This window comes from Colobus angolensis, unplaced genomic scaffold (assembly GCF_000951035.1).
Source record: "Colobus angolensis palliatus isolate OR3802 unplaced genomic scaffold, Cang.pa_1.0 Scaffold143, whole genome shotgun sequence".
Taxonomy (NCBI): Eukaryota; Metazoa; Chordata; class Mammalia; order Primates; family Cercopithecidae; genus Colobus; species Colobus angolensis.
This window is the reverse complement of record NW_012114522.1, coordinates 606,353-614,873: the sequence shown is the minus strand read 5'-3', so window position 1 is coordinate 614,873 and position 8,521 is coordinate 606,353.

Genomic DNA, 8,521 nt, shown 5'->3' with positions numbered 1-8,521 from the left:
CTGTGGGGACTGCAGGTTCCTACAAGGTGCCCTTGCACAGGTCTCTTGCAGAGCTTCTCCACCCACTCTCTGGGCCCTGACTCAGTGGGAGGGCGCCTGTCTGTCCCCCAGCTGGATGTCCTACCACATTCCCGCCTGGGGACTTCTGGCATGCAGGAGAGGCTGGATGCGCTGGCTGCAGACAGGCTTGCCCCTACACTGTCGCCCGTTTTACCTTGAAGTTCGTGGTTCTTTAATTCTTGCTCCAAACTCTGAGTCAACCTTGAAAGGATACGATATTGAAGTTCTCCTTCAGCCTCAGGTCTTTCATTAGAGTTAAATCCAGAGATTTAACTAGCAGTAGATAAACCTACAGTAGAGAAAAGTGCTCCAAAGGTGGGCACGCCAGGCTCTCATTTGGAGCTGTTTATAAATGCTTTTACGTGGACCGCTCCTAGATGACCAGGGATGGCCTCAGAGCAACCCTGGGAAGGATGAGGAGGGGTCTGGGGACTCCAGACGAAATCGCACAGCTGCCTACCGTGTGAGTGGAAATCCACGCTGCTTCTGCCTGGCCTAGGATCTGCGTTCGGGGGAAGCCGCATCCCTGGGGTCATGAGACGTGATTGTTCAGATTAATGGATGAGGCTGAGCAGAATCATTTCAGTTCCCCTGCACTTGCCAAGGGCAGGGACTTTCCTGTTTGTCCCTGCCCCATACGCAGTAAGGGCTCAGAACTACCTAAGAACAAATCAATGAACCTATGGCTTTATGGCAAATACCACAGAAACAACCTTAGAAATGGGCTGAGGAGGCTGTCTGGCCTCGAACAAATGACCTCATCTCGTGAACCTTCATTTCCTCATCAGTAAAGCAGCAGGGCAGCCCCTCCCTCACAGGACGCTCCCTGGCAGAGTGCAGACACAAGCCACATCCCTGCCGTGCAGCAGCCAGTATGACCTCGTCCTTGTGATCAGGAGGGCCCTGCTGAACTGTCTCCATCCCGCAGGTGCCTACGAAGCCCGGGAAATGATGTGGCCTTCCTGGAGCCATGCAATGGCACTGCTGTCACCAGGAAAAGGGCCTGTGGCACCCACCTGGCCACTCACATCCTAAATGAGAAAGGCCCTTCTCCCCAGCTTCAGTGGCTCATTTGAGATGAGGACTTGGGAATTTTGCTGCTTAACAGAGCAACTGAGCACCCAGGTGGCAGCCCCCGCAGGCCCTGGAGACGTTTCAGGAGACCTGGCAGGGACCCAAGTCTCTGCCATTGCACCAGGCCCTGGCCAGGGGACTGGACTCAGAGCCCTTTATTTTTTATTTTTTAGAGACAGGGCCCTGTCTCCCAGGCTGGAGCACAGCAGTGAAACCATACCTCACTGTAGCTTCGACCTCCCAGGCTCAAATGATTCTCCTGCCTCAGCCTCCAAGTAGCTGGGACCACAGGCATATGCCACCATGCCAGCCTTATTTTTAAATGTTTTGGGTAGATGCCATTTCCCTATGTTGCTCAGGCTGGTCTTGAACTCCTGGGCTCAAGCGTTCCTCACACCTCAGCCTCCTGAGTAGCTGAGACCACAAGTCTGTGCCACCACACCTGGCCCCAGAGCCCCTTTTAAACTGCAACTCACAGTCTCCAAGTTAGACTCACACAGAGAAGACCTAAATATGTGTCTCCTTGAGGGAGGCTGAGGAGTGGAGGAGGATGAACTCTTACAAAACCTCAACCTTTTAAAAAATGTGTTTTCAGTAATTGCTGTTCTGCACCAAGTTTTAGCCTAGTGGGAGTTTCACGTCGGAATTACTAAGTAGGAGTTCGTAACAGACAAGTTAATCGCCCTTGTGTAGGGGCGAGGCACTGAGCGATGATCTCTGTACCCAGGTAGGTGCTTCCTGGATCTGCAAGCACAGAAGATGGGAGGTGGGGAGTGGGTGGGGGGTTATGAAGGGCACCCGAGGAGGGGCAGAGGGCAGAGGGAAGCAGGATCTCTGATGGTAGAAGGGAGTGGTCACTATGTCCCCAACACACCCCCTGCATGTCCCCACTATAGCCACACACCACAGGGGAAGGCCTCCGGGCCAGCCCCCATCCCCTCAGGACCACGATGTTGGCATCTGCAGAAACAGGTGGGGGCTGTCTGGCCTGAGAGGCCTAGAGCTTGGAAGAGGTGGTTTACAGCTGCCCTTCTCCTCCAACCTCAGCCCTAACCCCCTCCCACAGCAGCAGATCCCACCTGAGTTTCTCCTAGGCCTGTTCTGAATCTGAAGTGGGTATGAGACATTCACCATCTATTCCTATGCCCCACCATCACCAGAGGCTTTGTGGTACCTTATTTTTGAGAAGAGGCAACACATTCTAGGACAAGGCTGGGAACAAGGGAGAAATTCATCATGCATCCCTCCATTTATCCATCCATCCATCCATCCATCCATCATCCATTCTCCCACCTACCCATTCATTCCCCATCCATCCATTTGTTGATTCACCTATCAATCCATTTATCTATCCATCCATCCCCATCCATCCATCCATCAATCATTATCAATCCATCTATTCACCCAGCCATCCATCCACCTACCAATCCATTGATTATCCATTCATCCCTGTCCATCCATCCCTGTATCCACCTATCAATCCACTCATCCATCCATCCACCTACCAACTTATTCATTATCCATCCACCCCATCCATCCATTCACCTACCAATTCTTACATTATCCATCCATCCCCATGCATCCATCCACCCACTCATCCACCTATCAATTCATTCATCATCAATCCCTCCCCATCCATCTATCCACCCACCCACTCATCCATTCATCATCCATCTATTCTCATCTACCCATTCATCCACCCATCCATCCATCCACCCACCCATCCACCTATCAATACATTCATTATCAATCCATCCCCATCCATCTACCCATCCACCCACCCATCAATTCATCATCCATCCCCATCCATCCATCCACCTACCCATCCATCCATCCAGCAATCCACCTACCAATGCATTCATTATCCATCTATCCACCCACCCACCCATCCATTCATCATCCATCTATCCCCATCCATCCATCAACCTACCCACCCATTCAGCATCCATCTATCCCCATCCATGCATCCACCCACCCATCCATCCATCCACCCATCCACCTACCAATTCATCCATCCATCCCCATCCATCTATCCACCCACTCATCCATCCATGCATTTATCATCATCCATCTCCATCCATTCATCTGTCTCCACCCGTCCACCCATCCACCTACTCATCTACCCACTCATCATCCATCTGCCTACCCATCCAGCCACCCATCCATTCTTCATCTGGATGGACAAATCTTCATTGAGCACCAATTCTGTGGTGGGCAACAGCAGACAGAGATGCAGGAAACACAATCTCTGCTCTCAGAGAACATTCTTTCCAGGTACGAGAAGACATGGACATAAGCACCAGGTGAAGACGCCAGGACATGGCTGATCTGTGGTCCACATCCTGGTGGGGAAAACTGAGGGCCTGGGGACATTGGTCTAATGAAGAGAAGACTGGGAGGAACTGGCATATGCTGCTGAGAGTGTTTGGTGCCCGCCATAATACCTGGGAGGGAGGAGGGAGGACAAGGGGTGAACACAGTGAAAATGTGGAGGGATCAGCGAAGTGGAGTCTAAGCCCAGCCATTGAAGGAATGTTTAGGTGAGGCACTAGAGACTAGGCACAATCAGGAGTGTAAGGGTTAAAGAAAGAGGAAAGAAACACAAAAAGCAGCCTTGGGGCTGACATATCTCTGGCCGGAGGGGAGGCACCTGTCTCAGGGCTAGCATGCCTCTGGTTGGGGAGGGGTTTGGAATGTTTCTGGTCAGGGATGTTATCTGCGGTTTATAGTCATGCTGACCTTAGCCATTAGGCTGATGCCCTTTGGATATAGACAGTTTTTGATCAAGGTGAACTTAAAATGACAGTGCTTGTCCAAGATGGCAATACTCCTGCTCCGTGAAGGAGGCCACAGCTGCTGGTTGGCCACGTGGAATTGCGTTCGTGGAGACAGAAGACTTTAGGGTTCTGGGTCACAATATCTAGCGTGTGGCCATGGGAGAGGAAGGCGGGGGTAGGTTTGAGGTCAAGACCATTAAAGGAGAGCAGGCCACGGTTTTGGAGGGATCACCCACTGGGAAATGGAAACCACCAAGAGTCATAAGAGGAGGAGGACGGGAACTGGAGAGCTATGCAGTCCTTGAGGGGCGAGGGGGTGTCCATTTCCAGTTACAGCAAAGTCAAGGGGATGCTCAAAGTGTCGAGAAAAGAGTCAAACTCTGTAAAATATTTGAAGAGAGTTACTCTGAACCAAACCTGAGTGATCATGGCCCAGGACGCAGCCCTTGGGAGGTGCTGAGAGATAACATGTATCCAAGGTGGTCACAGGGTACAGCTTCATTTTATCCATTTTAGGGAGACATGAGGCTTCAATCTAACACATTTAAGAAATAAATTGGTTCAGAAGAGCAAGAGAACTAGAAGGTGGAGGGGTGGAGGGGGGGCGGTTTCCATGTTGTAGGTAAAAATTTTCTGGGTGACAATTGGTTCAGTTGATTTAAAAACCTGGGATCAATAGAAAGAAAATGTTTGGGTTAAGATAAAGGACTGTGGAAACCAAAGTTCTTATTTGCAGAGGAAGCCTTCAGGTGGCAGGCTTCAGAGAGAATAGATTGTAAAATATTTCTTATCAGACTAAAGTCTGTGTTGATGTTAATTTCTTATCAGACTAAAGTCTGAGCGATAATGATGCAAATCTGACGCCCACTTCCCACCATGGCCCAAACCAGTCTTTCAGGTTACATTTTAAGAGTGCCCTGGCAGAGGAGGAAGTCCATTCAGATGGTTGGGGGGGCCTCAGCATTTTATTTTTGGTTTACAAAAAGTTTAGGATATGGGACGTTGCTCATGGCTGGTCATGAGTTCGAGAGTGGGAGGGTTTGGAGGAACTGGGGATGGGGGAAGGTGTCTGAGAAGCTGATATACAGAGCTGTCTGGGGCAAGGGGTGGCCTGGGGGACTCAAACTCTCCATACAGAGGGAGAAGCAGCATAATGAGCTTCATCCTGGAGTCTACAGTGGCAGACGGTGGGGGAAGGAGTGACAGTCAGGAAGTATGCCAGCAGAGGAGGCAGCTGAGGATGGTCTTACTCAGACCCTCCCTAGTGCTGGGAGCTGGGAAACGGTTGGTTTTGCCCAAGCATGTGGGGTCTCACTTGTCTCCAGGCGATAGTGGCTAGCTGAGGATAGCGGAGGCTCATTGCCCTAGGCCAAGTGGGGAAACTGCCTCACCCAGGAGGTCACACCCTCCCTCACAACCCAGTGCCTGATTGATTCGGGGAGGGAGAGGAGGCACAAAATGGTCCTGGCCTCAAGGCAGGGACAGCCATGAGGTGCAGTGCTCCTGAGCTCCCCTTCATCCAGCCAGGCTGAAGCAGTCACAGCCCTGCTTAGCTCTCTGTACTGGCTCTCTACCCCGACTCTCCTTTCCTAGGAGCACCCCCTCCATAATCACCTCCATAGGAATTCCATTTCAGCTCTGCTTCCAGGAAACCTGACCCAAGACAGAGGTTGTTGCAAGGGCAGAGGCCACAGGCATCCACACCAACCTCTGTTCGTTCAGTCTCTGAGGGGCCCAACGCTCTCCATGCACTCCCCCTTAAAGCCTCCTCGACCCTGGGGTCTGCAGGCCAATTCCTCGCGGGTGTCTTCCCTTGTCCTGGCTGCTGCTCTGCTTCCTTTACAAGCTCCTTCTCGTACCCTCATGCTGGCTCCCTCCAGAGCGCTCCATCCCCTTCCCACTCCGCCTTTGTGGGTGGTCCCCAGATCTCTGTCTCCTCTTCCCTGGACCCCTCTGCCCTTGACTGCCAGATCTATGGAGTTCAATGCCCCAGGAGGGCTCCACATCCATCCCACAGGGACCTGGACTCGCATCTTCCTTCTGAGCGTGCTCTCCCCGGAGAGCTGGTATTGGAATTGGCCCTGCCACCTTCTGGTCTCCCCGAGTGGAAACCTGGGTGTCAGTCTGGACTCTTGTCACCAAATTCTGTCCCTTCCACCTTCACATGGCCTCTCCATCTTCACTGCCTCGGTGTCTCTATCTTGTCCCCATCACTGTCGCCTCTCCTCTGGCAGAGAGCACCAGTATTCCCACTGGTCTCTGCTCTTCCTCGAATGCATCACTGTGTAAATCTCCCCTCAGGATCACTCTGTGATCTCCACTGCTCTGGGTGGAATCCTCTTTCCAGGGGCGTTTCAGTCCCCTGGGGCTGCCTCTCTCCTCACCACCGCCTTGTGCTTCTGCCCTGAGCTCCAGCCAGACCGCCTGCCTGCAGCCACCTGGTGCTACCTGTCCCTGTGTGCTTCCTGCCTTTGCCTGGAGAGAATAATCATCTACAGTCCAAACTCAAGGACAAAAACAAACTGCTCTTTGGCTGTAGTGGCAGGAAAGCCCCAATCAGTCAGTGACAATGCTGCATGCTTCCAAAAGCCAGCCAGTCAGGGACAGCCCCATACTACAGAACAGGCCCGGGCAGCAAGAACCTGTGCCCCTGAAGTCAGGCTGAACACTCTCGCTTCTGAAAGCCGGACAGTCCTCCATGCCAGGCTTCTCAAGAGACTCAATTTGTTTTGCTCTGAGAGATGGTCCTGTAGCACAGTTCCCCTGTGCTCTAGTAAGCAAGATACTCCGCTTCAGCGCTGGCCAGCCTCACAATCTATTCTCACCAAGGCCGATGGCCTTCCCTCTGGGCTCCTGCAGGGCCACATCTGTCTCTGTTCACACACCTTCCCCTCACCACTTAGAGACATGGGCTGGCATGGGGGGGAAGCAGGGGTGAGAAATAAACTTTCAGTCCTAGAGGAGGAGCCCAAGAGAAGAGCAATGCCCTGACCTGGAGTCCCTGCTATGCGCCTGGCACCCATCCTGATTACATCAACCACTGCGATTTTTTAAAAGATGTACTAATTTGAAATGTATAATGCATACGGGGGAGTGTATGAAATATATACAATGTAAAAGTAAGGAAAAATTCACGCCTGTGTGCCCACCACCTAGTGAAGAAATACAACCTGGACACCACTTTGGAAGCCTGTGTCCACCCATTGCATCCTCCCTCCTTCCGCAGCCCAGGTATCACTCATCCCAACCTTTAGCTGTCCCCTGCTTTTTTTTTAGTTTCACTGCCTGGGTGTGTAACCTCGCATACAATATTGCTTAGTTATCTGGGAAACCAGGCCGTATAAGAAAACGGCTCCTAGGACCCCACACCACTGTAAGATGCAGGATCCCCAAAGACTCTGCTCCCAGCCTGGCTTCCATTTCCTGTGGGTTTATAAAGGGCCTTTCTGAAGACACTGGGACAGGATTCACAGAGCTGGAACATTTGCAGTGAGGACCACATTCCAGATGACCAACAGGGACATGCTTATGGGGGGATGGGCCAATTTGGACTGTCCCCTTCTAAGCCCACCAAGAGCTACCTGTAGCTCTCAGGAGTGGGATCAGGGCAAAACATGTATGTGGGGTAAAACGGGTGACCTCTGATTCTAGGCACCAGGAGATGGAGAGAAGAGCAGGAACGCGGGAACACACGGGGAAGGCAGGCACAGGTGAGAATCTAGGCCAGGCTCACCTGGCCATTCTGTCCTGAGGCTTAAAAACATGCAATGATGGCAATGACAGCATTTGATCTGTCTCTGGAGTCACTTTGCATGAGGTCATTCTCCCTCCACCACCCTCCTGGGGGGTTCCTTTACCTCCTCTCCCCCATACATCCCATACTGGGAACTTGTGCTTCCAGCTGAGACGCAGTAACAGACTGACTTTACCCTTTTGCCTGAAACAACTAAACAGCTGGAAAAAAATAAATGAAACGATGGCTCTGAAAATACTGGAAAAACAGCAAAGGACAGCAGCAGATAACCTTGATTCCAGGCACCTGAAATCTTCTCTGGACCAACACAAGATACTATTTAAATGTAAATTAGGGTAGGCCCAGGGGCCCATGCCTGTAATCCCAGCACTTTGAGGGACCAAGACAGGAGGGTTGCTTGAGCCCAGGAGTTGGAGAACAGCCTGGACAACACAGGGAGACCTAACTTCTGCAACAAATTTCAAAAATTAGCTGGGCGTGGTGGCACGCATCTGTAGTCCCAGTTACATGGGAGGCGGAGGCGGGAGGATCGCTTTAGCCCAGGAGGTCGAGGCTGCAGTGAGCCATAATCGTGCCACTCTACTCCAGCCTGGATGACAGAGACCCTATCCCCCACCCACCCCACGCAAAAAAAAAAAAAAAAAAAGGAAATGAATTAACATTAATTTCTCCCAAGATGCCCAGGCTCTCTTCACCCTCTTAGTCATTGTTCCTCCAGTTGGAAATTTCTCCCTCCCCAGGCAAAATCCCGCCCACCCTTGGAGGCCTCTTCAGATCATTCTTGCCAGATGAGCTCCCCTTGTCCCTTCTCTGAGCCCAAAGGGGCCCAGCTGCCGTCTGTCTCCCTCCTTCCCCT